This window comes from Zea mays, chromosome 9 (assembly GCF_902167145.1).
Source record: "Zea mays cultivar B73 chromosome 9, Zm-B73-REFERENCE-NAM-5.0, whole genome shotgun sequence".
In the NCBI taxonomy this organism is placed as follows: domain Eukaryota; kingdom Viridiplantae; phylum Streptophyta; class Magnoliopsida; order Poales; family Poaceae; genus Zea; species Zea mays.
This window is the reverse complement of record NC_050104.1, coordinates 110,690,027-110,701,984: the sequence shown is the minus strand read 5'-3', so window position 1 is coordinate 110,701,984 and position 11,958 is coordinate 110,690,027. Positions and strand designations below refer to the sequence as shown.

At 42.1% G+C, this 11,958-nt stretch overlaps 1 long non-coding RNA gene across 1 annotated transcript; it reads right to left on the bottom strand.

Annotated features, from left to right (window-relative positions):
* Positions 1-280: 280 nt before the first annotated feature.
* Positions 281-11,640, bottom strand: LOC109942282 (uncharacterized). The gene is made up of 7 exons (XR_002265004.2): positions 11,393-11,640; positions 2,667-2,821; positions 1,290-1,430; positions 1,032-1,183; positions 856-943; positions 468-741; positions 281-393 (listed from the first exon to the last, which is right to left on the bottom strand). It is a non-coding gene; the product is annotated as an uncharacterized lncRNA (long non-coding RNA).
* Between the last annotated feature and the right edge of the window lie 318 nt (positions 11,641-11,958).

Genomic DNA, 11,958 nt, shown 5'->3' with positions numbered 1-11,958 from the left:
AGAACAAGTTGAACATACATCATTGTGCTGGCTTTATTGGGTATATTATCCTGTAGTGCTGAATTATAGCATATATTGTGAATGCCTGAATGCAATTATCCAAACTAAAAATATAAATAATAACAGATGAAATGTAAGTGCACAAAGCTAAAAAATAATTGGACCAGTAACAGGAACGAGTGGCTGGTAACAGGAACAGGTGGCCGTTCATATCATGTCAAACAAGGGTAAGTTCTTTTTTCTCTATTACATGCATAATGAGACTAGCAATGGTGATTGGTGAGCACACACCTTTATTACCTGGTAAAGCTGGAAAATCTTCATTCTGAATGCTGAATTCCTGGTTTTGTTGTACAATGGCATTGACGCTTACTCCATGCTTTCTCAGTGATCCTTCAAATAAGAGTAGTCAGAAGTTATATATAGTCTAGATATCATCGGAATATTTGGTAGCATTGCAGTATTACCATATTGTCCTTGACCACCTCCAGCAGAATTAGGTCGTCCAGTTAACTGAGGAAAGTCATTAATATCAAATGGAGCATTGTCACCCGAGCTTCCTTCGTATAGCATTCCAGAAGATCCTAAAGAACTGCTTCCTGACTGTACTTGATTCTGAAAGGAATTAAACATCCAAGAAAAAAAGTACAGGAATAAGAAAACTTACACCGTCGTATGTGAATTCCTTTCCTCTTTCTGCCTCCCAGGCTACAATTTTTGTGGTTAAAACATCTACCAGTCCTGTTTCAGGCATGGCAATGGTAAATTGGTTCGAACTATGATGAGTAACATTCTATGAGCAGAACACATAAAATATGTGATACCTCTAATAGAAATCTGACAGGCAAATATTACCTAGGATCTTGTTAACCAAAATACGAGCTTTCTCAGCCCTTTTGAGTGTCAAGTGGGCCCCCCTCCCGGCATTATAACGATTGTCATCCTATAGATGTCATGTTCAGGGAACTTTTAATATCCAGTAAACAAAAACAGAACAGAGATTTGCATATAAAGTTGACCAGCATTGCTACTTTGTTGTAATCTTCCAGCCAAGCATCCTCCTCACATGCATTCAACCATCTTTCAACCTTCTCGAGAATATCCTTCCTGCTAAAAGCTTCCTCTTTCACTGTGGCAATGTGAGCCTCAATTTGTACCAGCACCAGCGTAGGATCAACAGCTCCTGTAGGAAGCGAAGGTAGATAAGATCGTTCTCATGTTCCCATTATCTTTAGGTCTGCAATACATTTTAATGGACACAAGTTTACATTCCAGGATATGATCTTTACCTGCCTCAATAGCCTCATCGCTAAATTCAGCTGCATAGCCTTCCTCGCCAATCAAATGAGCACGTCTCCTATGCTCTTCCAGTTCTGTCTCCTATGCTCTTTAAGGTCTGCAATGAGCACGTCTCGTATGCTCTTTCAGGTCTGCAATACATTTTAATGGACACAAGTTTAGTGGACTGAGATATTTTCAGATGTTTTGGACTGCTCTGAACTTCTTCAGTTCGACTACAGGACCAAATTCACCTCCCATTTTCTCCCATTTCTACATAAGGACATACCTACCTCACTACATCAAAGTGGTTCACCAAGCATAGCTCTTTCACGTTGCTATAGAATTCCTAGGCCAAAAATGCATATATTCAAAGTTATGGTGCCCAAAAGTGGAGCACATCACACTGAACCCAAATTCAATTAGTTGAAACTGACACCACTCACTACAGCCTGGCAGAGCTAGTTTAAGAACATTTTACTCACTATTTTGCATAGTACCAGGCCTCACAATTACTCCACAACAACCTTTCTCTCCTTTCTATGGTCTACCAATTTAGTATAAACACTTTGGCCCAAAACACTATGGATCAGTAACAGTAGGGCTCCAAAGTGAACCACATTCTACTGTCAGAGTTACATTGGTCTGAAAAAATGAGATAAGAACACACCCTGACAGTACATGAATATTAAAAACAACGGAAGGTATTATAGACTACCTTTGGTTCTCAACGGATTGAATTAATTTTTCTATTTAAATTTCAGTTATCCTAGTAGAAATTATGAGCTACATACAATCTTGCATAACTTCAACTTGGTTTGATTTGCTGCATCAGATGCCACGAAACACAAATTGACGAGCCTTCAATGGCTCAGGGTCCTAGCGATGGACGACATGAGTAAAATGGTGACGGCAAAATCTGTGATGGATCGCTCGCGAGGACCTCCGGTGATGCAGAGCGATGGCGAGCGGGTGTGCACGGCTACATAATATAGTCTTTAGAAGTGGTTTATTGGCAGCTTGTTCAAAGCTACATCCGAAGTCGTTTGAACTCACCACTCATGTAAGGGTTTAGGGTCCATCTAAATAATAGTTTTACACAAATTATAGCACATGTTTCAGTCTACCCAAAATGTATATTCCTATGAGTACACATGTAAGGTCAGCATTTTTTTAGTTGTAATATCACCTTAGCTGCAGATTGGAGGGTAATAGGAGAAAAAACTTAAGTAGCAACAGTGGAATAGAAGGTGCATTGCCAGTTGAAACAATCCAACACTACAAAAAGTAGAAACTAAACATAACATCCTAAGAACGTGTCATATGATCAAGTTTTCAATTCTGTATTGAAGAAGAGGATAGCATATAGCAGCATGCCAGCATATTACCTATTCTCATGTCGAAGGAAGCAAAGGTCCCCTATTCCTGTGCCAACATAGACATCATGCCCATTTGGATCAGCAACAGCTGCCTTGATTAGTGACTCACCAAAATCAACAGAGATGGCGGGTCTTATTTGCAATGTAATATCATATAAGTGGACCTAAAAAGATAAAGACGATTCACATAAGATCATTATCATCTCCAGGCGAACAATGGAGAAAATAAATAATATGCTCACTTTTTTGTTGTAGACATAGACAAGGGTAGATAGATAATGGCAAGGCCAGGGAGGGCCGGGACGGTAGTGGAGAAAATATACTGCTCCTAGTTTGCTTTGCCGAGTTGCCTTGCTGTCTATCTAGCACAATACAAGTTCTGTGCTACCGGATCTATGAAGACATTAACAAACAGGGAAAATATATAATTACACAATGCATGAGAAAGCACGAGAACATACATGTAAATAGATCGTTTCATGGGGTGATACATCGTGAACTCATTCCTTCAAATTTTTTGGAATCATCATGTCATCCTTGTACTAATACTGGCATTATTAGTTATTTTCTCATGAGGACTGAGGTAACTATGTATCAATCTATTTCATTCCATAAAAAGAAAAAAGGGAAATGAATGAAAAAATGGTGGACGTACTAATTCATTACTCCAACCAAACATGCTGCAAGTGCTTGAGCTCTGTAATTCTTGTTTCAGTAATCAAGCATGGTCACGGATCTGAAATTTTGACGAACTTGGGACCACAAAAATACTTACAAGTTGCTTTTTTAGCAAAAAAAATGTGCTTCCCTCACCAGCATATAAGCAATACAATTTTACTTGCAATCCAAATTAAATACCAGATGTTTGAAAATTGGTGGTGTTGGGGGCCTTCGGCTTCCGAAGGTCCTCAAAAACATGATTTAACAATGTTTTTAAAGTAAAGTACATTAACAGGTATCTTCGGACTTGGATCAGAGCCACGGTAGGACGAAGCACAAGGAACACGAAGGTTTGCGCAGAGCCGAAGTCGTGCGCAAGGGAGCTTCGGCATGTTGGCAGGAAAAAGGAAACCGACTTAAAGAGGAAAAGGCTATCTAGACCCTGATAAATTACTATAGAGTTATTATCAAAGGCAAAGGGCCTGGATGTAATTTTGCATGGGCTGCGACCCGTGTCTATAAATAGATGAACAGTACTCTCGTACTGTTCACGCGGATTTGACATTGGCTTTTGCGTCACACTTGTGCTTTCACCTTCTCACGATCTGAAGGTACATTTGTAATTTGATATCATTTCTATTCCGTCATCATAATAAAATAGAAATGAATTGTTAATAATTCATAGCTGTTCATGTTAACTTATATGATTCATATAATCCCTTCTTCATTATTATATTTTATGCTGATGAAGGTACGTCCTTCATAACCTTCGTCCGAAAACCATTATATCCTTAGGGAAATAATGCTTCGAAGGGCAAAGGATATTAACATTTAACATTTTATGTTGCCTTGTTCTTAATTCATAGCCTTTGAGAACAAGTCCCCAACATTGGCGCCCACCTCCGGTGAACTCACTTCCATTTTTTGAGTCTTGAACACTTTCGGCAAGCATCACCTTCGTCATGCCGCCGAAAAAAGCTTCAGCGACAGGGGCCGGTACTTTACAGCCGCTGGATCCCAATCAGGATATCCTTTCTCTTAGAGAGGCCCGATGCCAGAAGAGGAAGGCTGTCAGTCCAACACCTCCGGAGGATGACCTGGATCGGGAGATCCAAAACCTGGAGATCCTTCAGCAACAGGTGCAACGCAAGAAGGAGAAGATGGCTCGTCTAGCTGATCTTCAGAGACAGATAGACGAAGCTTCCGAAGAGGTCCGTCATCTTGTTCAAGATGATCAAAGCCGAAGGCCTCCACGCAGAGAGCTTCATCAGGAAGGCTTCCACAATGAGGATGACTGGTATGAAGATTTCCATCATGGAAACTTTGCTTTTGATGATGCTTCTCCTCTCTCAACAGAATTGCAGGCTACACCATGGCCCCAGTCCTACAAGCCACCACAGCTCCCCATGTATGACGGTCATACAGACCCCAAGCAATTCCTGATGAGCTACGAAGCAACGATATCTTCGTATGGTGGCAATACGGCAGTCATGGCAAAATCTTTTGTCATGGCTGTCAGGAGTGTTGCTCAGACTTGGTACTCTTCTCTTCGGCCAGGGACAATCACTTCTTGGCAGAAATTGAAGGATATGCTGATAACTAGCTTTCAAGGGTTTCAGACGAAGCCAGTCACCGCTCAGGCTCTCTTCCAGTGTACCTAGGACCATGAAGAGTACCTTCAGGCGTATGTCCGAAGGTTTCTGCGCCTGAGGGCACAAGCGCCGACAGTGCCCAATGAAATTGTCATTGAGGCCATGATTAAGGGGCTTCGGCCGGGACCGTCAGCGCAGTACTTTGCCAGGAAGCCACCACAAACGTTGGAGAAGCTGCTCCAGAAGATGGACGAATACATTCGAGCTGACAATGACTTCCGCCAAAGAAGGGAGGAAGCATTCAGGTTCTCTGAAATGACCAGGGGCTTCGGAGGAAGATTTCACCTGAGGCATGTTAGGTCAATCCATAACTCTGCTCAAACTGATGATCGAGGGAGCCAGCAGCAAAGGCCACAGCACTCTTCACAAGCTTCGGCCCAACAGCAGAGTTCTTTTCGGCCGCCAGCGCCAAGGGGCAGAGGCGCCAGGGGCTTCGGGGGAAGGTTTGGAGACCAGCCAAGAAAAGTATATTGCCTATTCTGTGGTGAAGACAAGGGCCATACTACCAGGATGTGCCATGTTACCATCCAGAAGCAGAAGGAAATAGCGGAAGCAGCAGCGCAACAGAGTCAACCGAAGCAGGTCATGCATACTGCTTCGTATCACTCACCTTATATTCCAGAGTATGTAGGCAATCACCCTGCAGCTTCTGTTGCTTCGGCGAGTCAATCCCAAGCATCCTGGCAGCAACCTCCACCGCCACCGCCAACCCAGCGAGGACAACAGCCAGAAGGGAGTCAGCACAATCATCTTCAGAGGGATTTTAGAGAGGAATCCGAAGCTCGCACAGTCAACAGCACTGTGCCAGAGTCGAAACACATTTATTGACAAATATCCTACCTCAATAGCAGTTCTTTTGCATTTTCTACATTCACTATTCCCCTTTTGTCAATAAGAAACAATTATGAAGAGTTTTAATGTCTTTTGTTGAATTTCAATTCCTTGTAATATTTTCGTCTTTTACCATAATAAAGATATATTTTTTCCATAGGCTTGAGTTGCCGAAGCATACGAACTTATACTGATTTGGAGGACCTTTGAATTATCAAAAATTTGATCTAACGGACACGGTACAAATTGTTCGAAACAGTAAAAAGTCGTTCCTAAGGGAGCGCAGTGTAAGTTTTCTAAACCTACAGCGAAAAATAAACGCTGATTCCGCTGAAAATAAAAGGCGAAGAAGCTCCTAAGGGAGGCTTACAGCGAAAAATAAACGCTGATTCCGCTGAAAGTAAAAGGCGAAGAAGCTCCTAAGGGAGGCTTACAGCGAAAAATAAACGCTGATTCCGCTGAAAGTAAAAGGCGAAGAAGCTCCTAAGGGAGGCTTACAGCGAAAAGTCAGCGCTGATATATAAAGTGTGTGTGCTTTATTACAGGGATATGTATCTGCGGCATAAAAATCATTTTGCATAACATAACATCATCACATCATTTTTGCATAACATAAGCATCATACAACATATTGCATCTGGAACAAGAAAGGGGATACAATGTTAATCTTTGGAACATATTTTGGAAAAGAGAAAATCGTGCTAAGGCACAAGACGAATCGAAGTGAAGAGAAGCTTCGGAGGATAGTTCACGAAGCTTGGATGTTTTTATCAGAGAAGTAAATAAATTCTTGTGATACAGAAAAGGTTTTCTTCACGAAGCATGAAAAGAAGGGAAGGTGTTTTTTCGCCGAAGGCTCAAAAAATGGTATGTACGCAAAGTTTCATGCATCGTAAAGAATTAAATTATAAATAGACTATATGTTACATTCAAAGTTACAATACATTACACATCTTATGCTCTAAATGTTTCTACAATAACGATTTAATTCTCCTTGAGAACTATCTCTGCAGCTTCGTTCAAAAGTTGGTTGACAACCTTATCCATAATGTCTTCAGCCATTTTTCTAATTTCATCGTCCCCCTTCGGGTGGGGGCCCGGAGATGCCTCAGCAGGTTCTGAGGGAAGAAAAGATACGGCTATATTACTATTACAAACCGAGAACAGAGTTTGGAATTAAAAATTACAGCATGATAAAAACCACTAATTAATACCTATGTGCCCTTCGGGCTCTGTACTTTTCTCGGCAGCTTCTGCTACTTTCCTAGCATCATGAATGCCTTTTTCACTCTTTTGAATAATTTCTTGCGCCATTTCTCGGCCGCCGTTGTCCCAGATATCAGTAAAGAATTTTCCCCCAACCATGCTTGCTTCGGCCGAGGGGTCTTTGATGTCTTCGGAGGACAAGGCAGCTTCGGACTGAGCTAAGGATTTTACATGCTCACAACCCATTCTCTCCAAAACAGTAGCAACTCCTCTAGCACCCGAAAAAGCGCAGATGTCCCCGCGGCTATTCAGAATTTCTTCGAAGGCCTCTGCTTCGTGACTGATCCATTCCATTGGACCTTCAGGATTGCCTCTAAAAAAATTCTCTTCACTAGAGAATGCGCCAATGCTGGCGAAGCTAGATTTTATCTTTTTGACACACTCTATGGATTTAACATAACATTTCCTCTGGGACGCACGAAGCTCTTTAACACTCATCTCTAAATGATTGGCCAGTTGATCACTAAGCTCGCGTTTTGTTTCTTCAAGTATACGCTCTTCTTTAGCTCTAGCTAGTTGTTTCTGAAGATCTTTAATTTCACGTCTTTGGGCTTCGGCCTGGGCCTTTGAAGTAGCTTCGTCCTTCTTTACCTTATCTACCAATGTGAGCAGAATTCTATCTTTTTCCAGAGCTTCGTTTCTCAGTCTAATAACTTCTGATCGTAGATTGTTGAACGCAATTTCGTAGTTCTCATCTTCGGCACTTTTTTGTGCTCTCAATGCATTGCTTAGAATTAAACCCTATATGAAAAAGAGTTCGTATAAGAATAAAAGAATGAGTTACGAATTATAAAATTTTCAAATTCCCATACCTTCAGGCTATTGTACGCAAGACTGTCCGCGAGATCTTCTTTCGTCATAGCACATAAGCCAGCTTCGAGCTTCGGAAACCCCATACTTTTAGCCATCTCCCGGCAGACGGACAATTCTTTGTTGTCCGGGAGGCAGTATAGGAAATCTTCTTCGTTTGTCCCATTGAACACTAGCGCCCCCTTCGGATATTTCAATTCTTTGGCATAGTGATTAGCTTCAAAAACTTCTTCTTTCGACAATTTCTTCCCCGAAGCATGTCGCACGATATAATCGTATATTTTGGAAGATGCTTCGGGGGTAGCGGTATCAATTTCTTCGACCAAAGTTGGCTCTGACATTTTCACTTCTTCGGTGGCCTTCGTAATTTTTGCTTCTTCTGCTTCCAAAGGTGTTACCTTGGTCGGTTCTGAAGGCCCGGTTTCAATTCCAGTCTGCTGCTTCGGAGCTTTAGCAACGGATACTTCAACAAGCGCCTCAGAAGTTTCAGTAGTCTTCTTTGGGGTTGTGCTTGGAAGTTTAATTGTTTCCAAAACATCCAATACGTTAACCATTCTCTTTCTTTTTGGGGTCACTATTGGCCCCTTTTAAATTTTTGTTACTTCAATTTCTACTGAAGGACTTAAAATTTCTGATATTTTTGCTTCCTCAGTTGATGCTTTTGTTTCTTCCATCTTTTCTGTCGATGGCGCTTCGGCCAACTCTTTGGTTTCTGGTAACAGAGTCTGTGGTTCCTCCAATTCTTTTGTTGTTGGCGCTTCGGCCAACTCTGTGGCTCCTGGCAGCGGAGTTGATCCCTTAGCTTCGGGAGCCGAAGATGTTGCGCTGCCGAATTCAGGCACTGTGGCTAGTTCAATGTAGTGTGGCCGGTGTGTGAGAACTTTCACCCTTTTTCTCTTCGGTGTTGGCTCGCTAGGAGCAGCTGAAGCGGTTTCTTTTGCAGAAGCTGTACCTTTCCTTTTTTGCCCCCGCACTGGATAATGGTAGTCAGGGTACACGAACCCAATTGCATCAAAAACTCGGTTCAGTCTTTTCTTTCTTCGGCCTCCGAAGGCTACTGACATTGCAGTATCTTCGGCCTTCGAGTATGCCCCAAGCAATTCATCACTTACGGTTTCAATGCTCTTTAACCAATCATCATCTGGTTCAACGAATTTGTCTCCATACTTGAATGTATACTTCAGCCTGACTAGCCCACCTTCGTCAGTTTCTCTAACAGTCTCTTTCGGCATTTCCCAATTATTTGCAAGAGGCCATACTCTGAAGGCAATGTGTTCTTGTATCAAGTCCCTTGTCCCGATAAAAGAGCAGACAACGCCGAAGGCCCGTTGGCATTCTTCGGCTGCTTCATCCATTTCTACCTTCGGTTTCCGGAGTCCGAAGCGCTGCCAGATGGGGCGCATGATGATATCCTTAATATCTTCTCGAACCTTCAAATCATTTTTTACATAGAACCATTCTTTCATCCATTCTCCGGGCCATCTCTTCCGAAAGGTGGGCACGGGACAGCTTGATCCAGAGCGAGCACCGAAGCTGTAGCAACCAAAGTTGTTATGATATTGCTCTTTGCCCCAGGGTTTTGTTTCGTATAACAATTCATGAATATTGCAAAAGCTTTTTGCACTTGGCTCTAGGCCTTGACTCTTCACAGCCCAGACGAAGATTCCCAGTCTTATTATTGCTTCAGGGGTAAGTTGATGAAGGTAAACCTGATATATTTTCAGAACTTCTACCACGAATCTGCTTAAAGGGAATCGTAGCCCAGCTTTTAAAAAGCTTCGGAAAATAACGACTTCATCATCTTCAGGGCCCGGCACAGTTCTTTCCCCGGCATCTGCTCTCACAATGGACATATCCGAAAGTATCTCCCCTTCATGTTTTCAAGGTGATTTTGCCCGATAGTTGATTTCCCGAAGACTGAATGGCTTGGTCGCCATGGCCGATCCTCGGAGTCTTCACCCCCACTATCTGCGTCATAGCTGTCACTATCACCAGTATCTTCAGATAAACCTTCTAAGATCTCCTTTGTAATCTTCTCCGTGTTCGTCTTCGCTATTGACTCAAGAAAACCCAGATGCATCTCTTCAGAAAGGCTCAGCTTCGTTTCGGCAACAACCTTCTTCTCTTCAGACATCTCTTCGGAATTCTTCCTCTCGTTTCCGAAGCTTAAAACTAAGGAGAAAACCAAATATTTGTGGGCAGAAAGCTTTTTGAGCAGGCAGAACGGATGGCAAGAGAGCGTGTCAAATAAATTGTGGCGAGCCCCTATTTATAAACTCATTATGTTGGAGACTGGAGGGTCCCAGTTGCCAATGACTGTTGCTATTCTAGCAAGGGGAAGGTGTTTTTTCGGACCTTCGGCTCATAGCCTTCGTCCATTTCGCAATCTGAATCTATTATTCTAACAAATTAATATTGCGAGGGGCTACTGTTGGGGGCCTTCGGCTTCCGAAGGTCCTCAAAAACATGATTTAACAATGTTTTTGAAGTAAAGTACATTAACAGGTATCTTCGGACTTGGATCAGAGCCACGGTAGGACGAAGCACAAGGAACACGAAGGTTTGCGCAGAGCCGAAGTCGTGCGCAAGGGAGCTTCGGCATGTTGGCAGGAAAAAGGAAACCGACTTAAAGAGGAAAAGGCTATCTAGACCCTGATAAATTACTATAGAGTTATTATCAAAGGCAAAGGGCCTGGATGTAATTTTGCATGAGCTGCGACCCGTGTCTATAAATAGATGAACAGTACTCCCGTACTGTTCACGCGGATTTGACATTGGCTTTTGCGTCACACTTGTGCTTTCACCTTCTCACGATCTGAAGGTACATTTGTAATTTGATATCATTTCTATTCCGTCATCATAATAAAATAGAAATGAATTGTTAATAATTCATAGCTGTTCATGTTAACTTATATGATTCATATAATCCCTTCTTCATTATTATATTTTATGCTGATGAAGGTACGTCCTTCATAACCTTCGTCCGAAAATCATTATATCCTTAGGGAAATAATGCTTCGAAGGGCGAAGGATATTAACATTTAACATTTTATGTTGCCTTGTTCTTAATTCATAGCATTTGAGAACAAGTCCCCAATAGGTGGGAACAATTTGGTGGACGCTTAGAGTTCACATTGCGATGGACAAGAATGTCCTTGTGTTCGTCAATGGAGAAATCCACCCATATCAAAGCCCTAGGATGCTGCAGAAGCTTTTGGGGCAAAGCTGAGCAGAACAATCAGTATCATTTGCAAGCACTGACGAGTCTGATCAAGTACAGAATCAACGGGAAAAGTACAGGCAGTGCGAGCGCGAGGCGGAGGTTAGTGAGTGCGTCGACGAAAACATCTCCAAGGTAACGTGGGACTGGGAGCAAGCCCACGAGGAGGCGGAGGGACGCCCTCCTTAGGTCTTATAGAGTAGTAGAGAAGAGTAGTAGAGATTGAAGGAAAATAATAGACATGGGGAGTAATATTCATTAGACAGATAAAGAGGATTTGAACAAGCGATGCTGACCTTCTCCTTCTGAAGGGATTGCAGCTCTTTCGTTAGCTCCTCTAGCTTTCTTAAAGACAGATTAGACTGATCCATAGAAATTCTAAAGGGTACAAAATCTGCAGGCCTGATTTCAGATGCAACCTTCTTAATTTGCTCTATGACATCAACAAATTGGTCCCATCTTTCAACTTTCTTCTTTCTCATCTCCTCCAAGTATGGGACAATCGCATTCAATTCTTCCCTTAAACCTTGTAACTTCTGATTTGACTGCCATTTAAAAGAAAACAAATTACTGATGGAGTCACTACTGAAACATTCAGTCTTCATACCAGAATGCATGCAGTTCCTGACTTCAATACCGGACAATTTTGTTCGGTTACTCCCTTAAACCATTCACGTTCTTACTCTACTAACATTTTTCACTACAAAGGGTAAGAATTACCAGTAGATCACACTATAGTTATTTTTGTAAGCCTTCGATATAGCAGAGTACAAATAACCTGCATATCTAGACAATAGCTATCACACTATCACAGCCCTAAAGTTGCAATGACAAAAAAGATCGTGAGAGAAAATTCTGTAGA